The sequence below is a fragment of the Rhinolophus hipposideros genome, assembly GCF_964194185.1.
Source record: "Rhinolophus hipposideros genome assembly, chromosome: 17".
NCBI classification, from domain to species: Eukaryota; Metazoa; Chordata; class Mammalia; order Chiroptera; family Rhinolophidae; genus Rhinolophus; species Rhinolophus hipposideros.
In genome coordinates, this window is record NC_138063.1 from 46,634,728 (window position 1) to 46,660,354 (window position 25,627).

Sequence of the window (25,627 nt, forward strand, 5' to 3'; positions counted from 1 at the left end):
TCACCAATAAAAAGGCACAGAGTATCAGACTGAATCAAAAAACAAAACCCAACCAAATGCTGCCTCCAGGAACATATCTCAGCTACAAGGACAGATATAAGTACAGACTCAAAGTAAAAGGGTGGAAAACAATACTCCCAGCAAATGGTATCCAGGGAAAAATGTGTGGAACCATAGTTATATCTGACAAAACAGAATTCATGATAAAAAAAAGGTAACACGAGACAAAGATGGACATTTTATAATGATAAAGGGAACAATATAACAAGAAGACATAACACTTACATATTCCCCCAATCAGGGAGCACCAAAAATATATAAAGCAACCACTAAAGGGAGAAACTGACAAAAACACAATTATAGTAGGAGATCTAAATACCATTGACAACTATGGATAGATCATCTAAACAGAAATTCAATAAGGAAAGATCAGGCTTAAAAGACACATTAGGCCAAATGGACATAATTGACATTCAGAGAGCCCTTAAATCCTAGAGCATCAGACTATATATTCTTTTCCCAAGGATAGAGTAAATGTTGAGATATAAAAGTAGCTTCAGCATATTTAAGAAGATTGAAATGATACCAAGCATATTCGCTGACCACAATGCTTTGAAATTGGAGATAAAATGCAAAAAGAAAGTGGGAAAAACCAAAAATAGGTGGATTAAACAACATGTTATACAAAACATCATGTTAAACAAAATTGACTAGGTCAAAGAAGAAATAAAAAGAGAAATCAACAGATACATAGATACAAATGTGAATAAAAATACATCATATCAAAATTATTGGGACACAGCAAAAGCAGTTTTAAGAGGGAAATTTATATCATTGCAGGCTTATCCCAAAAAAACAAGAAAAATATACAACCTAACATTATATCTTAAAGAACTAGAAAAAGAACAAATAAAACCCAAAGTCAGCAGAAGGAAAGAAATAATAAAAAATTAGAGCAGAATTAAATAAAATAGAACAAAAAGACAACAGAAAAAAACTAATGCAACAAGCATCTGATTCTTTGAAAAGATTAATGAAATTAGCAAAACCCTGACTAGAATCACTAAGAAAAAAAGAAAAAAGACACAAATAAACAAAATCAGAAATGAAAGAGGAGAAATTACAACGGATATAACAGAAATACAAAGGATCACACAAGAATACTATGAAGGACTATATGCCTAGACTATATAACCTAGAAGAAATGGACACATTCTTAGAAATATATAACCTTCCTAGACTGAATCATGAAGAACTAGGAAATCTAAATAGACCAATCAACAGTAAGAAAATTGAAACAATCATCCAAAACCTCCCCAAAAGCAACAATCCAGTACCAGATGGCTTCACCAGTGAATTCTACCTAACATTCAAAGATGATTTACCTGTCCTCCTCAAACTCTTCCAAAAAATTGAAGAGGCAATACTTCCTAACTCATTTTATGAGGCCAGCATTACCCTGATACCAAAACCTGGAAAGAGTAACACACACACACACACACACACACACACACACACACACACACACACACACACTACAGACCAATGCCTCTGATGAATACAGATACAAAAATTCTGAACAAAGTAGTAAATTGAATACAACCATACATTAAAAAGATTATACATCACAATCATGTGGGGTTCATTCCATGGGCTCCAGGATGGTTACACATATGCAAATGGATCAATGTGATACACCACATAAACAAAATAAAAGATAAAAATCATATGATTCTGTCAATAGATGCAGAAAAAGCATCTGACAAGATACATCATCCCTTTATAATTAAAAGACGTAATAAAATGGGTATAGAAGGAAAGCACCTCAACATAGTAAAGGCCATACACAATAAATCCTCAGCTAATGTCATACTTAATGGTGAAAAACTGAAAGCTTTTCCTCTAAGATCAGGAAAAAGACAGGGATGTCCTCTCTCACCCCTGTCATTCGACACAGTTTTGTAAGTACAACCAGAGCAATTAGGCAAAATAAATAAATAAAAGGCATCCAAATTGGGAATGAAAAAAGTTAAATTGTAACTTTATGCAGATGACAGGATTCTTTATATATTTTTTTTCCCCTGTGGATATCCAATTGTTCCAGCATCATTGGTTGAATACACTAGCTTGTCTGTATTAAATTACTTTGGCTCATTTGTTGAAAGTCAATTCACTGTATTCATGGACTTCTTATTTTTTTCCATTGATCTCTATAAATATTCTTAGTTGAACACCACACTGCCTTGGCTAATGTAGTATACAGTCTACTAATGTGGTCCATGATAAGACTTGAAATCAGGTACTGCAATTTCAACTTTTTTTCTATTCTAAAATTGCTTTGACTCTTCCTCACCTTTTGTGTGTGTGTGTGTGTGTGTGTGTGTGTGTGTGTGTGTGTGTGTGTGTGATCTCTTATGCATTATAGAATCAAATGGCAAGTCTAGTAAGATGTTTTATGGGATTTTCATTTACAATGAAAATGTAGATAAAAAATCCTAAAACTTAGTTTTCTAATCTATAAACAGGAAATATCTCTCATTTTATTTAGTTCTTTTAAAAATTCTCTGTTATGTTTTGTAGTTTTCAACCTACATACCTTGAATATATTGTGTTAAATTTATTCCTAAGTAATGTTTTTGTGCTATTAAATATTGTGTTGCTTTTTACATCTCATTTTTCAATTATTATTAGCATAGAGAAAAATACAAATGATTTTTGTACATCATGCAAATTGGCTGAACTCATTTATATTAGTTCTAAAGGTTTTTGGTGATTTTTTTTGACTTTCTGAAATGTTTTCTACACAGACCTATTACATCATCTCTGATTAAGACTGCTTTGCTTCTTCATTTTAAATCTGTATGCACTTTATTTCTTTTTCTGGCTTTATTGTATTGTCAAGAACTTCAAGTAAAATGTTGAACAGAAGCAGTGAGAGTAGACATCTATGCCTTGTTTTTAATGTTGTGGAGAAATATTTATTATTTTTCATCGTTAAATCTGATGTTAACTACAAGCTTTCTGGAGATGTCCTTTATCAAGCTTGAGGAAGTTTCCTTCAATTTGCTGAGTTTTTATTACGGATTTTGTTAAATACTTCATCATATTTACTGGGATAATCATACTACATTTTTAAATCTGCTAATATGACCAATTACACTGACTTCTGAATGTTGAATTAAACCTTGCATCCTTGGAATGAAACTCACTTAGTCATACTGTGTTGTCTTTTTTATATGTTGCTGGATGGTTACTAAAATTCTATTAAGGATTTTTGAGAGTCTGTACTTTTCTTGTAATGTCTTTGTGTGGTTTTAATAGCAGGGTAAAGCTGACTTCATAAAACAAGGTTGGAATTTTTACATTGTTTTCCATTTTCTGAAAGTTCCCATAGCATTGGAAATATTTCTCCCCTAAATGTCTAGTAGAAGTTATCAGTGAAGCCATCTGGGTTAGTAGCTTTCCTTGTAGGGGGATTATTTTAACAAAGGATTCAAATCCTTAATAGATATTAGGCTTTTCCTCATTTATCAATTTCTTCTTGAAAGACCTTTAATTTGGTTACTTTTCAAGGAAATTTTCTATTTAATTTTAGTTGTCAAATTTATTGTCTTAAAGTACACATAATATCCTCTTACTATCTTTTCATGTCTGTAGATCTGTAGTAATACCCATCTGTTTTTCCTGATATTATTAATTTATTTCTTCTCCATTTTCTGATCAAGCTGACTAAAAATTTGTCAATTTTATTAATCTTTTCAAATAACTGCCTTTCTGTTTACTTTTTTTCTACTTTTGTTTCATTGAGTTCTTGATTTATGATTATTATTTCCTTCATTTCTGCTTGCTTTGCATTTAATTTTCTCATCTTGTTAGAGTTTCTTTAGTTAGTAGCTTAGACCATAAATTTGATACTGATTTTCTAATTTTTTTAATACAAGAAAGTCCTTCTAATTATTGCTTAACTGCATGTTATCACTTTTGATCTGTAGTGATTTCATTTTCAGTCAGTTCAAAATATTTTCTAATTTCCCTTATGGTTTCTTCTTTGACATATGGATTATTTATAGGTGTTTTATTTAATCTCCAAATGTTTGCCAAATGTCCAGATACTCTTCTCTTACTAAGTTCTGCTTTAATTCCGTTGTGCTCAGAGACCATATTATGCATGATTTCAATCCTCTTTAATTTGTTGAGACTTGTTTTATGGTTCAGCATATGGTCTCTCCTAATGAATTTTCTGGACATATATTCTCCGTTGTTAAGTGAAATACTCAAATAGTTCATGTAAAATGATAGTTTTGTTCAAGTCCTCTACACTCTTACTGATTTCCTCTACCTGTTTAACCAGTTATTGAGAGTGGACCTATGTATTTCTCCTTTCAGTTCTATCAAATTTTGCCTCTTGTGATGTGAGGCTCTGTTATTAGCTGCAGACATATTTAGTACTGTTATATCTTCTTGATGAATTGACCTCTTTATCATTATGAAATGTCTCTATTTTCCCTGGTTATATTTCTTGTTCTAAAATCTACTTGTTTGACATTAATAAAGGCATTTTAGCTTCCTTTTGATTAGTGCTTGCTTGGTAGACTGATTTCCATCTTTTCACTTTTAATGTCTCACTTAAATGCTTCACAGGATTGTGTTTTCTCCATTCTTCCACCAATGTATTGCCCCATCACATCCATAGACTTTCTCTGCGTCAGTGAATGGAACACCATGCATTCAGTTGGCTCAGGACAGAAACCTGGGAAATACCTGTATTCCTCTTTTATCTGTCAAGCACATCCTAATGATTCCTGAGAAAATATCACAAATTCATCTACTTTTCTCCATATCTACAACATGAACTTAACAGAAATTAAAATCTTCACTACTTTAGAGTTCCTGACCTATCTCCTAGCTCCCACTACTGCCCACCTCCACTTCATTTCCTGCATGGTAGCAAGACTGATCTTACAATATATGGTATTATCATTGTCTTTTAAACCCTGTGGTCTCTCCCATGGCACCTAGAACAAAATGTCAAAATGACCTGTATGATTTGTGCCCTAACTCTCTCTCTAAACCCATCACTCCTTGTGGACAAACAAGCGTTGATCTACCCGGTGGTTCTCTTTCTTGATTCTATTAAACTCTTTTCTGCTTAGGACTTCAGCTGTTGTCTCTGATTGGCATATTCACCTCAGAACTTTCCATTGTTAGCACTTAACCTAAGATCTATGAATGCAAAAACATTATCTTTTAATTAATTTATCCTTTCAACAAATATTTGTTTAACGCATACTAGATTCCAGATACTGAGCTCCATGCTGAAAATAGAACAGTAAATCTGAAGATATTTAGTCTTTGCTCTCAAGGAGTTTACAATTCAATGAAGAAGACATGCCATTCAATAAAAGTGCAAATATTCATTGAAAAATGTCCCATAAAGAAAGTGAGCAGAGCTCTATGAAAACCCACAGTAATGAAATAGACTGAAGTTGTAAATAGGTTTTCTTGAGGAAGGTGGTTTGACCATGATCTGAAGGGGGAATAACAGTTAAATAGCATGTTGTGACTTCAGTCGAGATAAAAAGCATATTAATTGAAATTTTAGCTCTTATGCTGTTAACAAGATACATTATGACAATTTTGATTGGATACACCATGATTAGTAATTAGTTACAACTGTCAAGTGGGCACAATCTTGTCTTATATATAAAAGCAAAATTATGGGTTTATTATTTCAAAGGTAGAAAGGAATGATATTTTGTACATTGTGAGACAGAAGAGCTAAGAAAAAGGTAACAGCAAGTTTTTAAATAAACTTCTGATTGATAATTTGTAAACCAAGTAAAATAAAAACTTATTTATATGACAGCAGATATTAATTTAATGAAAAGAAGAAATATTTGCATTTCCAAACCTATATTTCCTAGGCCTCATACAAATATATCAACCCAATTCAACTCTTCTTTTGATTTGGACTTAAAACTATAGGTATAATGGACCATTATAAGAGACAGGGACATTAGAATATTTCATATTTTTTTCTGGGCTGTCACCTCAAATGGCCTGGGTTGAAGGTAGAACTTGTAATCCAGTAGAGATATGACATCATTTGATACATTCCATCAAATTGACTGAAATTCAAAGATTTTATACTCAAGTCCCATGTTCCTTCTGGCTTCTCAGCTGTGCTACGAGAAAAAGTTTGTGGTCATTTTTATAACTGACCATATTTCAGACTGAAAATATCAACAGCAATTAGCATTTCCTTTGAATCCTCATATCAGTGCTACTTCCCATGTATGAAAGGCACTCAAAATAAATCTGTAGCCAAATAAATAAATTACTGAACAGATGAACATAAAAGACTCACTTCAGTTCATTTTACATCTTAGTCTCTGTGACAACTTAAATATAAATTATCATTTTTTTGTTTTAGCACTTTAATGTTATTTGCATACACACTGATCAAAAGAAATGTGATAACTCAAGTTCTTGATTGTGTAACATGAAACCTGTGAAATACCATTGGTTTCTGGACCTGATTTGGTTGCTGCAGAAGCACCATTCTGTTACCATCTGGAGCAAATGAGTCCTTTGGCTCTAATGAAGGTTGGAAGCTCCTAGACCTCAATTTACAAAAAAGTTTGTAAAAAGGTTCTAGTCTAAGTTTTAGAGATGTGTCTTCACAGCCTTAAATCATTCAGGTGAACTTCAAATTGCATCCCACAGAGGAATGAATTCTAAAGTAATAGAAGATGCCAGAGAAAGCAGAGGTTTCCCATCACCCTAGAGCAGGATGGAAAGAGATTTGGAAATACAGAGGCTACAACCACTAATACCATTTCTCAGTTTCAGAGGGAGACCGGCTTCCCTCTGAGCTTGGATTTTATCTTGAAATGCTTTTAAATAAAGTATATTCTTTTGAGTTTTGACTTTATCCAAATTATAGGAAATATGGCAGTTGTGATACATCCCACTGGTACTCCAAGTCTTTTGGAAAAATCAAAGGAACAATGAAGACATGATAAATTATGAAAGTTCAGTAGTGTTTACATTTGACTTTGAACAATAATTAAAAATTTAACATGAATTTATATATCAGTCAATGTAATAGATGTATTGAGACTCTAATGTTATTACAAACAAATTGGTTCAAGAATCTCTCTTGAACAGATTTGTGGTTCCAGAGGAGAGGGATGAGGGGTGGGAGAAATGGGTGAAGGATGCAAAGTACAAATGTCCAGTCATAAGACAAATAAATCCTGGGATGTAATGATCAGCATGGTGACTAGTTAATAATACTGCATTATATATTTGAAAGTTGGTAAGAGAGTAGATCTTAAAAGTTCTCATAAGAAAAAAGTAACTATATATAGTGACAAATGTTAACTAGACTTATTGTGGTGATCATTTCACAATACATACTAATATTGAATCATTATGTTGTACACCTGAAACTAATACAATATTATACACCTCAAGGAAAAAAAGAATCTCTCTTTATGCATTATATACCAAATGTCCACAGGAAGATACAATAAAACAGTGAATAGTTAATTCTTCAAAATCAAAAAAGAAACAGTTAATTGAGCGATAAACAGTTACCCTAATAGGGACAAATTTCTTACAGGTGAGAATATCCAGAGTAGAAGCAGCAATTCTTACGTGGTTGGCTTTAAAGCCATCCTAAAGAATGAGCAAAAATATTTTACTAAATGACAAAAGTGTATCGAACAAGAAAGCTCTTATTCACTCCACACTACCTCCCACAACACTGTCTACGGCACGAGAGAAAGAACAAGATTGGTGCTCAGTCCCTAGCAAAGAAATCAATGCTTTGCATGATAAAAGTAATAAAAATTGTTGAATATATAATTCAATAGTCAAAACACAAAGAAACTTCACTATACCACTTGTTTTAGCTGGGCTTGGATTCTTGGGTTTATATGCTAACTGAAAAATTCAGACTATGGGGACTGAAATGGGAAATCCTAGAATCTTATATGGCTCTGGTAAAGGAAGGACACATAAGGAAATAAGGAAGGAAATAAGGTCCCTTTTCTGAGCAATGTGGCTAATTCTAGTCCTGGACATCAAAGTTGACACACTAAACCTGAGAATGTAAGAAGAGAAAGGTAAAATTCCCCAAATCCTGTTTTAAGTCTTCAGGAACCAACTATTCTAAATTTTTGGTGGAAAATATATTTTAAAAAAGGCAATCAGTGATGTCACAGAATTGAAATGCTATGGTGTTAGAAAATGTATGAACTACATTGGACTTTTAAATTTAAAATCCTATCAGTAATCTATCACATTCATGTTTTTAAAGTGTGCATATTAAATACATGCTATGAATCATGTTTGACATTTTTATAATTTGGAAACGTAAGACTAGGTTGGTGTGAATTGCTACTTAGTGCACAAATTGATATATCAAAATGTAAGCTTTCAATTTATTACATAAGAAGCACCAAAATATACCATAAATTCCAACCTGCCTATAATCACTATTAACACATTGTGATATGCCTATTATAATACAGGTGCCAAAGGTGCCTTCCTGTCCCCACACCTCATTCTTGGGTCCTTTGCTGCTCATTAGTACAGAAGGAGCTTATATATGTATCACACAAACCCATTCTTCTATCTACTGCTTATTGGACTCTGAATGAATAACTGATAAAGGTGAACCAATCAGATCATCTCCAGAAATGTAATCTGGTCCACAGAGACAGACTTTGTTAGCTCTGGAGAGCTGATATGGCAATTCTGTTTGGGGCCACTGCACTGGCCACACACAAGTATGGAAGGGGCAGGTCTGAAGGTAGATAGCGGTGACGTAAAAAGACCAGAAAGAACAAAAAAGGAGAGGCCATGAGGCCCATAGATACTATCAGCTAAACAGAGTAATGGCAACCTAGAGGCTAGGCTGAAGTCCTACAGCATACCTACATATAATACTTCCTCGTTTGCCACCCCAGTAAATTCCCTAGACAGAGATTCTGTTCCTTATAACAAAATGATCTTATGATATCTAATCTTCTCTTTGCTCAAGTAAGGGGCTGAGTCAATGCCGGAGTCATGTTAAAAGGCTGGATCAATGATTGATATTTATATATTAACACTTGAGAGATGTGTTTCAGGAGCTGATTGTCAATTATGATTAATAAAGAGAGTTATCAGTCATTCCAAATCAAAAAATTAATAAATACATAAGTAAAGTGATAATCTCACAAACATTACAGAGCATTGTTGACAGTACTGGAATATTTGAGTCAATCTGCTATTCTTTCTTATATTGGAGCCATCTTATTATTATTTTTTAATTTATCCTTTCATAAATAAACTGAAAACCTATTTAGATGCTGTAGTCACAATGTTCTTTTCACAGTAGCCTTTGCCATTGGTCCTCTTTTTTTTCTATTGTCTCAACATTTCCCTTGCTTCTGTGTGTGTGTTTATTCATTAGTGGTATTTGAAACACCATCAGATTTAAAAACAATTGAAAACTATGAAATAAAACACTGTTTTTATCTGTTGATTTTTTTAAAGATAATAGATATTGAGTATGGATTTAATCTTAATATTATTTTAGTATCCATTAAAAAATTCCAAGCAGTCTGAATTCATAGACCTATGAATATTTTGTGACACTTTAAATTTATTTTCCATTGTTAAGGCAATCTATTTTAAATTATGATCATAAGTAGTTTCCTGAAAAAAAGTTGTTATTTTATAAAGGATTTAAAAGTCTGACCAAGTGCACTTTTATTAGCTAGAATGGAAGGTTCATAAAGGTAGGAATTTTTTTGTCAATTTCACATATTAATATATCTCCAGTATCCAGAGAAGTGCTGACCTCATAGTACATGTCTAATAAAATACTTCTCGAGTAAATAAATGAGTCACAGAATGTGTCAGTAGATAGGAAATAAAAAAAATAAGACTTTTACATCAACTAGAACACTGGCTTGTTACATGACCCTGGGCATGTAACCAATTATTTTTATCTTTCAATCACTCATTTCCTAAATATTTATTGAGTGCCTATCATTTTTCAGACACTATGATTGGGAGCAAGGACACCAAGATGAATAGATCATAGATGGTTCTCTCCAGGCACCCACAATGAATGGGTATACTGATAAGTGTAATCCTTTATAACACAAAATAATAAGTAGGTCAAATTTGAATTAATAAGATGTTAAATAAACTTACAGCAGGGAACTTCTTATATCTTAACATACAGATTATGCAAGTAGACCATTTCCCCTATGTCGTCATCAGTGAATCATTTTTATAGGCCAACAAGGTACTGATCAGGACCTAAAAGGGTCATTCATTACATGTGAATAGCCTAAAATTGGTAGCAGAGCCTCAAAAATATCTTCCTTGCTCATGTGTTAAAAATTTCCTTCAAGACAATGTATTATAAGTACTTCATGGTTTAAATAGCACTGAGACCAGGAATCCATCCGATGGGGACAAAATAGTGTTTTGATACACTGCAGATTACTGATTTCTTTTATAAGGTATAGTTAAATGTTAAAGAGCCCTAACTTTGGACTCAGAGAAAACTGGGTTTTGACGCTACCTCTATAAATTACTAAAGTGAGTCATTTATCTTACCAAGTTTTCATCTACACCTGAAAACTATCTGCCGGTGTTAAGAAATACACTTTACACAGACAAACTGATGCCTCTTGTAAATTCTCTTTTCTGGTCATGCATAATTATGAGCTCACTCTAGTTTCCAATTTGTTTTATAGAATATACATAATTTTATTGGACCTCATCAGAATCCCTAAAATTATAGTCATATTTACCATTTACTTTGAATATACAAGTTATGTCAATGGAAAAAAACACAAATCACTGTCCTTTAAATGAAAGGAGACATACTTTGACATAATAAATAGTAGTGAGTGGGATGTCAAGTCCCCTGCAAATGCCTATAATGGAATTCTATAATGAAAAGATTTTAAAACTTTTACATTTATACTCTTAAAACACTTACAATAAAAGTTTCCATGTTACACCACTGGTAATACTAACATTCACATATATCATTTTTATAGAGCCTTAAAGTTCAAAAGCACACTTCCATAAACATGATCTCATTTAATTCCCACAACAACTCAGTGAAGTGTTTTTTTCTGTTTTTGTTTTTTGTTTTTACAAAAAATAAATTAAATATCAGGAGGCCAAGAAACTGAGTGGTCTTAAATTACAACATAGTCTTCTGACTTTCCATTCAGTGATCTTTCTCTCACACAGACTGAGTGTTGGGTCGAATATAAAAATTTGGAAGATATTTGTGTGCCCACTGTATTTTTATTTGCCTGACACTGACCCCTACATCTTATTATACTGTCAGATTTTCAGTACACCTAAGTAGACCTCTCTTAGTAAATTTTCCAAGAAATATATTAAACATGTTCCTATTCCTAGATAGCATGGACTTTTATAAAGAATATAAAAAGAAAATTCAATAGACCATGATCTTCTTAAACTCATATAGAAGTAAACCTAAGTAAGATATTACATATGAAATGACTCTCTTAAAAGAATCTCTCAAATGTTTAAAACAATTGGGAGTTTCAATATTATTTAAGAGCTAAGGTACACTTAAAAGTTTCATAGAGAATGTAGTTAATTCCAGGCCAGTATGAAATTCTAGGCTCTTTCCTGTCAATTCATACCAAGAATTATGAATTACTGCTATTATCCATATACAATCAAGATGGGGATATATAAAGAAACTAAAGAATTAACGCACAAAAGGGGAAAAGTGACTGTTTTCTTATTTAGTAAAAATAAGATTAAATAAGAATACAGACTAAGTACTAATCATACATTATACACTATAGGGGAAAAAAAGAATCATAAGTACTAACAGCTTTTTTTCCTCTAAGATTTCCCAACATAACAAACAAATTAATGAAACAAGACAATTAACTGGGTTGTCAGTGAACACCATAGTAATACCAAAAATAACTAGAGATTCATTTAATAACAGGTCGAAGCAATTAAAGTTGGCCTTAATTTTCCATTAAAACTGAAAGTAACAAAGGAACAAGACAAAAAAAGAAGCAAAAACTCATAGACACAGACAACAGTTTAGTGATTACCAGAGGGTAAGCGGGGAGAAAGGGATGGTAGAAGAGGGTAAAGGGGATCAAATATATGGTGATAGACGGAGAACTGACTCTGGGTGATGAACAAACAATACAATATATAAATGATATATTATACACATGTACACTTGAAACCTATATGATTTTACTAACCAATGTCACACCAATAAATTTAATAATAATAGTAAAATTCACTGGTTATCTCGAACCCAAGTTTGTACTATGGTGAACGTAATCTGAATCAGAGTTGGGCATTAAAGTTGGATTATGGAACCAAATTCTAAGCATTCAGAACGCTGGATACAAGATTGAGTACAAAGTTAGAAAGGTTAAATAACATGGGTAATAGAGAGTGGCGGTATCCTGATTACCCAATATTTATTTTATGACTTTATAGACTCAAAATGTTAGGTCAACAGTTTAAAGTTAAGGGTGAAACGTTAAGGGTGAAACAGCTAAACTTTGATACTAAGGATTGTCAAAATGTGAAACAATTTAAAATGGCAGTTATATAATTTCCCCTGGAAAGAATCAAGCTTGGGGAGTTTTAAAAGCAGTTATCCTTGGAGATAATTTAGTAAAATCAGGAAATGAGATTTGTGTTTAAACTAAATATACTATATTTTGAGAGTATAAAATGATTATGTCAAATTATGTTTTCAAAACTTAAAAAGTGACCTGAGGTTTTACATATATTAACATTTTATTTTAAAAAATTCTGTAAAACATATTGCTTCAAGTTCTATAAATTAAAGACTGAGGATTGTAAAGTTGAAACCTTTATAATCTTATTAGTCAATGTCACCTCAATCAATTTAATAAAATTAAGAAAATAAAATAAAACAATAAAACGTATAGTATAGTAAATATATATATGTGTGTGTGTGTGTGTGTGTGTGTGTGTGTGTGTGTGTGTATGTACTGACATCAGCAATCACACCACGAGATACGAATCTGTTTAAGAAGAATATTTACAACAACAGTAGCAATATTAGTAATAGCTCACATGTATTGTGTACTTTTGTGTCATATACTGTGTCTTATTTATACTTCACAAAAATTCTCATAGATACCTATTCTGTGTTCTCACTTCAAAGATGAGAAAATTTAGAAAAAAGTTAGGTAATTTACACAATTTTAAGATGCTAGAAAATGGCAGTTTTGAGATTATTGAAATTTAGAATATCAATGACCTTCAGGAATTAATACATATGAGATTTGAAAATAAATTTAATCTTGATAAATATAATAGTGTCTTCCCAACTATGGTTGGCTAGGTGAGATTAAGGAAAATTCAACATAGTAGGACAGTTTATAGGTAAGATATTAAAGTCTTCATGGAGAAGACAGAATTAAAAATCAAGAACTGGAGAACCTACAAAAGCCTTTATAATTGTCTGCACAATCGTTTAACATAACACCCATTTATTGAACACTTATTTTTTGTGCCAGGTCCAACACCAAGCACTCTTTATAAACTAGCTCATTTAATTTTCACTACTGCCCCAGGAATCAGGCCAAAAAATGGAAGAATCAGGAATCAAACCCGATAAACCTATCTGTTCCCCAAGCGCAAGGTCTCAACCACCGTGCTATAATCAGGGGCATATACAGAACTTCAACCTTCCCGTTTCCCTTTATCAGCCTTTGCTCACTAGAAACTTTTGGGATATTCCTTTCCTGCAGTGTGCATAAAATACTTGAAAAGTTGTTACACATTGTAGGTGAATATACATCCCAAGAGGTCAAGGCAATAAATACCTATTAATGTCTATTTATGTCTAACAGGTACTAACTCATCTTGAAACTCAAGTATTTGAGATGCAGAATAACGTGTATGCTTGAGAAGAAAAACCTTGGATGACTTTTTGTCTCAACATCTATCCACCCAAGACAAATTCATGTCATAGCAAAAGCACCTATTTTCATTCTTTAGCTTCTGTCCTCATGGCAGTCACTGGAGTGTACTTCAAAGAGATGGAATCATCTTTGCTCATCTTCTTCATCTCCCCCATTTATGTATTCCCTGCAGTAACTACTCCTATTCTGCCATCTGATTCAACGTTACTGTCTTTCCCCAGTTCCAAGACTCTGTAATTAACCTCAACTGGAATGACTGGCAATTTAGTATATCGGAACAGATAATTTTGACGTTGAGGAAAAGATGCAGAAGTAAACTTATGTGCACTAGAAATACAAGTAAGAGAAGCTCACAGTTAGGGAAACATTGACATAAACATGATCATAATAGGTACATTTTCATCATAACCAGTTTCAAAGAGATAGCCTTTCTATTTTACAGTTATTGATTTTATAGCAGTAGAAACAACATAGACGGTAGCAATTACAGGTTTCATAAAACTGCTTGCAGTTATATTTTAAGAGAAGAATGCTTGTCATTAAATTCCCCTTGCACTAAATGTTAACTCCTTATACTTTACCTAAGTAATAAAAACATCTTCAAATACATCAGCATATGCTTAGTTAATTAAAAAAAAAACACATATCAATCAATGCACCATTTGGTGGTAATTTATTTTTTTGCCCTCCACCAAGTGTCTACTTAGTGAATATAACTTTCCAATTTAAAACAAGGCAGAAATAATTCAGAACAGGCCATGACGTAAAATATCACTCACAAAACAGTAAGTGTATTTTAAAACTCTTACCCAGTCTTAGTGAGACAAGCGTAATCTTCTCTGCAACAACTCCATTAATCTGGGATTATATCTGAGTAAATTGGATGTCCGCTGATCCTTTCAAGAGAGTGTCCCAGGAAAAGATGTGAGTTGTAATCACAGAAGGCTCTCCAAAGCACCTTCACCAGGTGCTGAAATACAGAACAAAAAAGGAATGCAAGTCTGTTAACAGAGCTTCATAGTTCCTTTTTCAATATTACTTATACATGTTAAACTACATGAATAGCAGCCTCACGCTTATCTTTTCACTCATAATTTAGAGGCAGCCTAGTCTAGTCATCAAGAGGCTAGGCTCTGGGTCAGATGATCAAGCTTAATATCACTGCTCAGCCAGAGCACAGCTTGCTTTTTGGACAAGCTGGGTGGGTCCTCTGCAGAGGACTGTGAAAAAAATAACTGGTTAGATACAAGTTAAGTATTTTCAGCAGTGCTCAATGAAGACTAGTTATTGTATTTCTTCCCTCATTTTTTTCTGTTCTCAGTTAAAACTAGGAAGGAAGACAGAAATAATGTCCATTTATTGAGCAAACAATATATAAATATAAAGCACTGCATTGGTGCTTTGAGGAAATTATCTCACTTAATCCTCAAATGAGATGTTATTATTTCTGTTTTACAAGGAAGGAAATTGAGATTCAGGGGATTAGCAATTTACCAAAGTTGACAACAAGAAAACAGGGGAGTTGGGGCTTAAACCATGTCAATCTGCTTTTCAAAGTCCTTGCTACTTCTGAACGTTTTCATATTTGAGGGGTGATTTGACATACTTTGATGCTGTCCATAGAGTAATAGCAAATACATCAAATGTAACTCTTAATGTAAGTTAAAACGCTATATTATGTTTGTAAACTTGACCTACATAACGTACACCAAGTTTTAGGAGACAGATTGACTGAGACTGAAATTAGCCAGTGAAGTTCAGGACATGAAAAAAAATAAAACAATATTTAAAGAAATTTCTCTGTCTACCTCGCTATCACGAAGGATTGATTTAGTGACATTTACCACCATAAAAAGTTAACTTACAAAAAAGAAAACTTTTTCAAATTGCTTATAGTCAAATTTACAGATTAAGACTGTACTTGTCAATTTAATGAAAAAAACAGTTTTGTCATTATAAAATTATCTTTATTAAAATTCTGCAAAAAGGATAAAATAAAAATGTTTAATCATAATTCCACCACATCCTCACAGTCATTGTTAATACTACGGTATATTTTCCTTTAGACTATTTTTGTATGGTTAGTTACTTTTTCTAGAGATATACCACAATTCTGTGTCCTGTTTATGTTAAGATATAACAAACAGTTCAAGTTTTAATAGTTTGCAAACATTTTCTTTATTAAATAATGCAATAACATACATTTAAAATAAAATTTTCAATTTTAATATTTTATTTTTATGGGATACAGATCTCTAATATCTTTTGTCTATACTAAACTCCAAAAAAAATCTCTTGAAGAGAGGACATTCCTGTGTCTCCACTGTGTAGGAAAACATTTAGTGCAAGGGGAATTTAATGACAAGCAGACTGAATCTCACCTGCACTGATACGAAGCCATTCATCATCATCATTTATGACACAACATGAAAACTCTTAAAATTCACATTAGAAACAATAATGGGTTTGATTACAGGGTCCTACCCCAGAACATACCGAGAAGCATATATGATATAACCTATATATCTCATACTACCTAAATCTAAAAAGGTCTGAATTTTGAATCCCTTAAATTTTAGATGAATAGTTGTGGAGCTAAAATAATAGTAACATAGTCTTATATAGTGCTTACCGTTTGACAGACATATTATTTTAACTACTTTACTTACAATAATCCTTCCAATACCCTAACAAGGTAAGTGCAATAATTAATCACATTTTACAGATAAGGACATCAAGGCAGAAGGAACCTTAGTGACTTGTTTAAGTCTACATAGGTAAGAAGTGACAAAACTGTGACTTGAATCCAGAAAGTTTAACTCCAGCATCTGCATTCTTAACTCATAGTTTTTAATAAATGTGCTTCACTCTCAGAAGCAGAATTAATATATTAATATCATTTTTAAAGTCTTCATGTATATTGTCAATAAACTGTCTTCTTAGAATATGGTATTTGCACCAGTAGTGACCGAGAACTTCAAGCAGTTTCACACCATTGCTGTTACTGGTTGGAATACTGGGGGTGCCAAAATATATATATACACATTTTAAGAGATGTTATCTATGCTCAAGCAGTAGTTCACCGTAATCAGAAGTGTCTAGATGCTGATGGTAACGACCTTTGAGCACTTCTTGTAATTGCAGAAGTTAAACGTGACTTGTATTCATCTTTTTGTTATCATCTATTGGTATATGTTCAGTATTACAATTGATAATTTTTTCCTTTCTTAAAATGTTTATGCATTTTTGTGGCACCCTCTGTATATTTTTATATATTTGACATTTGATAGACAAAGAAAGTCAATTTTGTAGTTTGCTTTGATTTTAACTTACTTTTTGTGATGATGATGAACATGTTTGCTTATTTTTTGTTATCATATTTGTTTTATCTTCCTTCAATTATCTGTTTGAACCCTTTGCCTAGTTAGAGTTATACTCAATCTATTGGAATATTCCTGTTCATCATGCTAATCTGCATTGGCCTCTTCCACACTTGTCATTACCACCCATCAGCCCCAGGCTGCTGCCACTTCTCTCCTGTGGGAGGGTCTTAGGAACTCTGTGTTCACGTTCATCTGGAAGAAGTCCCCTTTAAAAACCCAATCAATCCAGAGTGGCCTGTTGTTCTACCCTAGCTCCTTCCCTTCACTGTCCTCTTTCCCTCCTTTCTTCCCCTACCCCCACCATTCACTTGGGAACTGTTGGAATGAATTATTTGGAACCCCTTGGAATGTTCTCCTAAGACGACAGCTTTCATTGCAGCTTCTCAGGAGTTAGAAACATTCCATAATTTCCAACATTGGTAACTTTCAGAAACTCCAGTCTCTCTGAAGTTCATACTTCTCAGCTCTTCTGTATTCTACCCATTCTAATCATCTACCACTATCCTGGGCATCCTTCATTGTTCATTCAGTGAATAAATTTTGTGTTCCTTATGTGAATAACTCATTCAACATTCCCAACCTCTGACGCTTTTCTCAGTACCTCTCCAAGTTTTGGCTTTAGAGAATGAAAAGTCAAAGTAATTTCTCTTTCTACAAATCCTCTTCAAAAAACTTTCAAATTTCTAGCAATCTAAACTGGAGATGACACCAATTCAACTGTCTTCCAGCCAGTCCTGAGAGCATGTTTGTCTTTAACATATACTCATATGTGGGACATTAACTATCCCTTGTTCTCAGGTATGGAGGCAAATGTTAAGGCAAGAACAGTCTCATTAAAAAACCTATCCTACTTCCTACTTCAAAGCTTTGCCAGGCACTGCTCTCTCTGTCTGAAATTCTTCAGTCCATCTGCAATTTTGATCTACACCTGATTATCTAACTGCTCTTTCTCCAGGAAACCTCATAGAAGTCACTTCAGGAAGCTATCCCAGACACCTCAGGAATGCTAGGTGCCCCTACTCCCCACTTTCTCTTCCGCAAAACACCGAGCATGTGCTGTTTCCTTTATTCACAGTTGTGTCCCCAATATTGGCACATTGCCTATCACTGAGGGAACACGCTATAAATATTTATTGAATGCAAATAAATGCAAATTGTTAAAATATTTTGAAGTCAAATGTATCACTCTTTGATGACTGATAGTACTTGTAATTAGTATGCCCTTTTTGAAAATTTAATAAATGTTTAGTATTCTTTTTCCCCTAATTTTAGTAATTCATGTTTGTTAGGGACTGGATCGTGTCCCTCCCAGCCACCTCCCAAATTCTTGTTAAAACACTAATCTCCAATGTGATGCTATTTGGAGATGGGCCTTGCAGTTATGTTTAGATCGGGGGTGTGAGAATTGCGGCCCACGGGTTTCCATTGTTATCCATTGGTGTTCACTGTTATCCATTGTATATCCATTGTTAATTGTCTCGGGGCAAATTCCAAAAATATATTTAGTTTACTTAAATAAGCCAGGTGAGGCAATACGTACTTCACCTCGAGTGAGTGGCCCGGCTGTTTGTGTATTTTACTGCATATGGCCCTTGGTAAAAAACGTTGAAAAAAGTTTGGACACCCCTGGTTTAGATGAAGTCACGAAGTTGGAAAAATCATGATAGAATTAGTGCTTTATAAGAAGAGAAACCAGAGCTTCCCCTCAAGATATCTGAGGACACCGCAGAAAGGTACCTATCTGCAAGCCAAGAGGAGGGCCCTCACCAAGACCTGAATCTGCTGGCACCTTGAGCTTAGACTTCTAACCTCCAGAACTGTGGCATATAAATGTCTTGTTGTTTAAGCCACCCACGGCATTTTGTTATAGCAGTCAGACTAAGACAATGCTTTTTAATATAAAACTATTTAAACCATGTAGAATACATTAATATACAGTGTAAAGCTAAGGATAAGTAATTTTTTTCTTCCCAATTGGTACTCAGTGACACAGTATCTTTTGTTATATATTAAATTCTTAAATATATTTATCATATATCCATTTTTGAATATATTTGTTACATTTCAAATTTCAAGTTATTATTTTGTTCTAATATTACATTATACTTTTTCTAATGTAACATTCTTAATTATTGCTAATTTAAATTACATTAAATATCCAATGACACTTAACCTATAAATCATCCTAGCTGTTTTTTAATATATTTTCATCATTATGCTCACACATCTATTTTTCTGAATGAATTTTATAATATTTTTGTCAATTTCCCAAAATATCCCAAAGAAGCTCAGTTGGAAAGTTTATCAAACATAAATTTGAAAAGAAGATACATCTTTATAAAATTTGCTTTTTCCATCTAAGAACATATGATGTCTATTCAACATCTTCAGTCTATTTCATATCTCTCAGTTAAAATGTTATAGCTTTCTTTGTAATGTATATTCCTCATGAAAATTATTCCAATGAATTGTAAAAATTATTATGAATAAAATTTCATTTTTCCATTATAGTTTCTTCTTTTTTCTTTTTCCCCCTTCCTTCCTTCTTTCCCTACTCCCTCCTTCTCTTCTCTCTTTCTCTCTCTTTATTTCCCTTTAAGTAAATTTAATTGTACTATAACATACAGAAAATAAGAAATCATAATTATTCACTATACTGAATATTTTGGATTAAACACACCCTTGAAACCAGTACCCAGATCAAGAAACAGAGCATTACCAATTATGCCCCTTCCCAGTGTCTACTCCGCACCCAACAGAGTCACAATAACCTCACTTATAAGGCCATATACTAGTTTTGCCTATTTATTAAACTTACGTAAGTGGAATCATACAGTTTGAATATTTTTTGGTCTGTCCTCTGTGATATTGTGATTTATAATGTTAAAAAAGAGACATCAGGTCCAAAATGGAGTCATTTGTACTAAGCCCAAGGTACCAAACTGAGACTTAAAACCAAACCTAATTCTAGTTTCAGTTTCTCCCAGGAATGTAATCTTAATCAGTCAGTGTGGAATTTCCTGGTCAGCTAACTAGTGAGGTAATCTGCCTGATAGATCCCGTCTTGCCCTTAAGGAAGATGACCTTGCCTGAAATAATTTGCTTTCTTAGTCCCTCCTCCTTTCTGCCTATAAAAGTATTCCACTTTGTACAGCTCCTTGGAGCTCCTTTCTATTTACCATATGGGATGCTGCCTGATTCATGAATCACTGAATGAATAAAGCCAATTAGATTTTTTAAATTTACTCAGTTGATTTTTTTTTTAACAGTAGTAAGAAATATATAGTTTTCCTTTTGTTCCTGGCACAGACTGCCTAAAACACTTGTAATTTCCTAAGCAATAAGAGCAATTGGACAATCTTTTGTTATAATATTTAGTCTTTTATCCTCAAATAGCTCCAGTACATGAAATATAGCTCCAGAGTGATGAAGGTGAAAGGTGTGTCTTATTATTCATAACAAGCCCCTTTCAATCACATCTGAGTTTTTGTTAATGAGGTGACTTTCTGAAAGCCTCTAAGGATAGAGGCTGGTCGCAAGGGGTACCATCCACTTGATTAGTAGTTGGAACTTTCAGCCCCAACTTTGACCTCCAGGGGGAGAAGAGGGCCTAGAAGTTGAATCAGTCACCAATGGCCAATGATTTCATCAGTGATGCTTATGTAATGAAGCTTCCATAAAACCCCAAAAACACTGGGTTCAGAGAGCTTCCAGGCTGGTAAACAAGACCCCATCCACATGCTGGGAGGGTGGTACCCTAACCTTCATGTGGACAGAAACTTCTATGCTCAGGACCCTTCTGAACCTGGCCCTACATACCTCTCATAGGGTTACTCATTCAAATCTTTTAATATCTTTGTCATAAAGTGATAATCTAGTAAGTAACCTGTTGTGCTAAATTCTCTGAGCCACCCTGTCAAATTAATCAAACCCAAGAAAGGGGGTCATGCGAACCTTCAATTTACAGACTGTTTGCCAGAAACACAGGTAAAAACCTAGACTTGTAATTGGCATCCGAAGAAGAGGGCAGTCTTGTAGGACTGAGCCCTTAAGCTAAGGGCTAATGCCATCTCCTGGTAGACAGTATAAGAATTGAGTAACATTGTAGGACACCCAGCTGGAATCTGGAGAATATGAGAATTGCTTGCTGTGGGAAAAACCTCAAAATACTTGAAGTACTCAGAAGAGTAGTATTAATATAATGTTAAGTATTGAGAGTTAACGAGTAAAGAAAACAAAGCAGTTTCTGACACCTGTTTCACTCAGCAGTTTGAGTATGCGACATCTGTACAGTTTGTTTATTTTTCCTTACTGCTATATGCTATGATTGTACCATAATATATTTATCTTCAAGCAGAATACAATATCGTATTAAGAAAATAATGCATACAAACAAGTGGGATTTATTCTAGAAATGCTAGGTTGGTTTATATTAGGAAACCTGTTAGTATGTTTATATTCCTCAATCTCAAAACCAGTTTCTTACTTACTGGAAAAATACTAGAACCATTTCTACTCAGATAAGGAATGGGGGAGCATGCCCAGTATCTCCATTATTGTTCACTATTGTACTGAAAGTGCTACCAAATGTAATTAGAGATATCAAAATAGATCACTTAGAGGTATAAGAATTGGTAAAGAAGAGGTCAAACAATTTCTACTTATAGATGACGTGATATCTGGAAAACACTAAAGAATTGATAACAATATTACCTCAAATAATGAAATAATTTAATAAGGCAAAACAACATGAACCAATATTCAGAAATTAATAGTTTTCATATACATTCCATTACAAATAAATAACATAACCACTGAAGGGAATGGGAAAGAATAGATCTAAGCAACTTTCAGAAACAGTATTTTGATTGCATATTCTAAGGCTAAAGACAAAAAGAACTTTGCACATATATAGTACTCTAGTTAAAGAGATGGTTTTCCACAGAAATATGAAATTGCAGTTGTGAAACTACTTTACATGTATTTTCAGATTGAGTAAATAATTAAATATATTTATGATAATGAGAATGAGGTTTCTCAATGTTAAAAAGAGGAGTTATTAGTAATAGATAAGATTTGACTGGAATGAAACATGTGATGGACTGGAATCAGATATATCAATATGAATTCATGATTGTGTCTATGTATGTGTGTGTATCCACAAATAAAAACAGTTATAGACCCTGTGTGTGTGTTTGTATATATACATATATGTCCTAGCTCCTAGTTCTGTCAGGTAAGAAATAACCTAAAAGCAATGGCAGAAGATCAATGGGCACACCTGAAATCCAGATATTTGTTTCAAATGCTCTTCTTCAATAAAATGAACCAAAATCTTTGTAGAAATTATCAACTTCAGGAATGAGGCAGAGATAAGCCTGATGAGGGAATGAAGCAAGATGAGCCCACAAAGATCTTGTTGTGCCAGAAATTAAGCAAGTGCTCAAAAATGTGATGGCATGTCCAAAGGACAGCAATGCCAGCCTGAAGGGGCTCCCAATGGCCAAACCTAGGATAAAGTGAACAACAAACTAAATAACAATAATTAATTTCATCTCATGGAATAAAATATATATCCTTGATTCCGTACTACAAGTCAGCATTTGAATGCATCAATAAGGATGAAGTTCTTCCTTACAGTAGAATTCAATTAATAAATACAGAGGGAATGATGCAAATAGAAAATCACCATCTCGCGAACACCATAGTAATAATTGTTGCAGAAGCAAGAATCATTGATGGAGGCTAAAATTAGTAGGCAAAGGTCTATGAGAAAACAGGATATTTGCACAGTCTCAAACTGTCTCCCCGAAAGGTATTTATTAATTACAAAAGAAAATATGTAAATTATACTGGGGAACAGTTACAGACTCCACCTCTCTATCAAGTGTGCAAACTTAACATCACCAGGAATGAGATGTATCACTAACCTCCTAATATGATGCACTGAGGTCACATCTTCACTTCTAGGATATTCTTGCTAAAAATGAGTAATCTGAATTACATCATGAAGAAAAATAAGACAGAGTCAAATTGAGGGATATTCTGCAAATTAACTGACTAGCACTTTTCCAAATATTAAGGTCATGAAGAGGGACAAAGTCCAGGGAAGTTCCCCAAATCAAAAGCGAATAAAGAGACATGAAAACTGAATGCAATGCATGCGATGTAAAACACAGCATAGGGGATATAGTCAATGGTATTGTAACAGCTATATATGATGTCAGAGGGGTAGCAGGTTGGGGAAGGGGTTATCACTTTGTGAGCGGTGTAAGTGTCTAATCATTATGTTGTTTTGTACACCTGAAACTTAAATATAAAAAAATAAAAATAAAACATAGCTTGAAATAACTGAAAAACAAAAATGCAATACATGATCCTGAATTTGATCCTAAATGAAAAAAAAAAAAAGAAGAAAAACATTTGTGGCACAATTTGCAAAATTTAAAGAAGGTTTATAGACTTTTCCAATATTAATTTCATGATTTTATAATTGTACCTCAGTTATGTTAGATGCTGACATTCAGTGAAGATGGGTGATGGGTTTACGGGAACTGTAAAATTTTTATAACTGTTTCGTAATTCAACTTAGTTCAAAATGAAAATTTAAAAACAATTTAAAAGCACCTAGAAAAAGAAGAGCTAACTAAATTAAAAGATAGTAGACGAAAGGAATGAATAATAATGAGTACAAAAATCAACTGAGTTGAAAGAAGATATAATGGAAAAAACCAACTATGTCAAAAGTTGTTTCTAGAAATGCTTAACAAAACGGATTAAGAAGAAAAATAAAATTTAGCACTACCACATTAAAATGAGCGCATCTCTACAGTAAATAAAGTCTAAGAAAAAATTTATGACAGTAACATGTAAAACAGACAGTCAAGAAGCGCATCCACACATATATTGTCACCTGATTTATAACAAAGATGCCATCCCAATGAAAGGAGGAAACAATGAATTGGGTCTTTTGAATAAAGGATGCTTGATAAATGAAAAATGCTTGTGAAAAACAATTATAAATCTTGATCACTTACTCACACTGTATCCAAAACATTAAACATTAAAATAATGTCAGGTGGATTATAGACTAACATGAAAGGTGAACAAGACAGCTTCTAGGAAAATAGCTAAAACCACAAAACCCAATAATTCCTAGTGTTGGTAAAGATTAGCGAAAACAGAATTCGTATGTGACTGACCCAAGTGTAAATTGGTTCAATAACTTTGGAAGACTGTGTGGCTAAAGCTGAACAGATGCATAGCCTTTCACCAATAAATCCACTTCTAAGTGTATAATCAAGGGCATGGTATGCATGTGCACCAAAAGATGTGCAGCAGAATCTTCATAGTTGTTTTACTCATAAAAGCCAAAACCTAGCAAGAAGGCAAATGTTCATCAATAACAGAAAAAACGAACCAATGATGCTATATTTATAAAATTGTTCTACAGACATAAAGACCAAACTATTGTTGCCTAAAACATGGATCAATCCCACAGAGATAATAGGGAGTAACAAAAAAAATCAAGAGAGCATAGTTATTATATCATTCCATTTATACAGATTAAAAATCTGATAACACTAATTTATAATAGAAAAGTGCATTATAGTGATTATGTTAGGGGGTCATTAGGAGGTATGACAAAGGAGTTCTTTGGGCTGGTGATAATACAAGTGTATTCACCCATTATTTTACCAATCTTTACACTTAAGATTTATGGACTTTACTGTATGTAGGTTACAATTCAGTGGAAAAAACATTTTATTAATATCTGAGAATACATTTCTCCATAAAATTATAGAAGAAAAAGAAATGTTTTTATCCTCCTTTGCTGAAAATGGATGCTTTATTTGTCTGTTTATTACTTTGTAGAACAAGAAAATATAATATTCTGACTTTTAGTATAAATGCTGATTATTCCATCTGTTCAGTGTTTTTGTTTTCAAAAAATAGGAGAAAATGTTACCTCCTAATATGATGCATGTATATGTATATGTATATGTATATGTATATGTATATGTATATGTACATGTATAACAAACCCTTTCCTTAAGGATGTCACATTCTGTTGTGGGACACATGGAGTTATAACGAATCCTATAGTCAACATGTGAAATGTGAGTACTGGCCTCACAAGTACTGATTTCTACTAATAGAATGCTTGATTTCAGGATCTCTCTTAGCCATCATACCAACTAAAGGGCTTATAATACGATGTTTTGAACATGGCTGGATATCAATATACTG

General features: G+C 33.3%; 1 protein-coding gene across 4 annotated transcripts in view; it reads right to left on the reverse strand.

Annotated features, from left to right (window-relative positions):
* DLGAP1 (DLG associated protein 1) overlaps positions 1-25,627 on the reverse strand; it is a gene marked incomplete at its 5' end in the record, with an annotated part of 855,165 nt that overhangs the window by 711,532 nt on the left and 118,006 nt on the right. For all 4 annotated transcript variants that reach the window (XM_081077977.1, XM_081077978.1, XM_081077976.1 and 1 more), the window contains one exon: positions 14,804-14,964. The remainder of the gene's footprint in view (positions 1-14,803; positions 14,965-25,627) is intronic.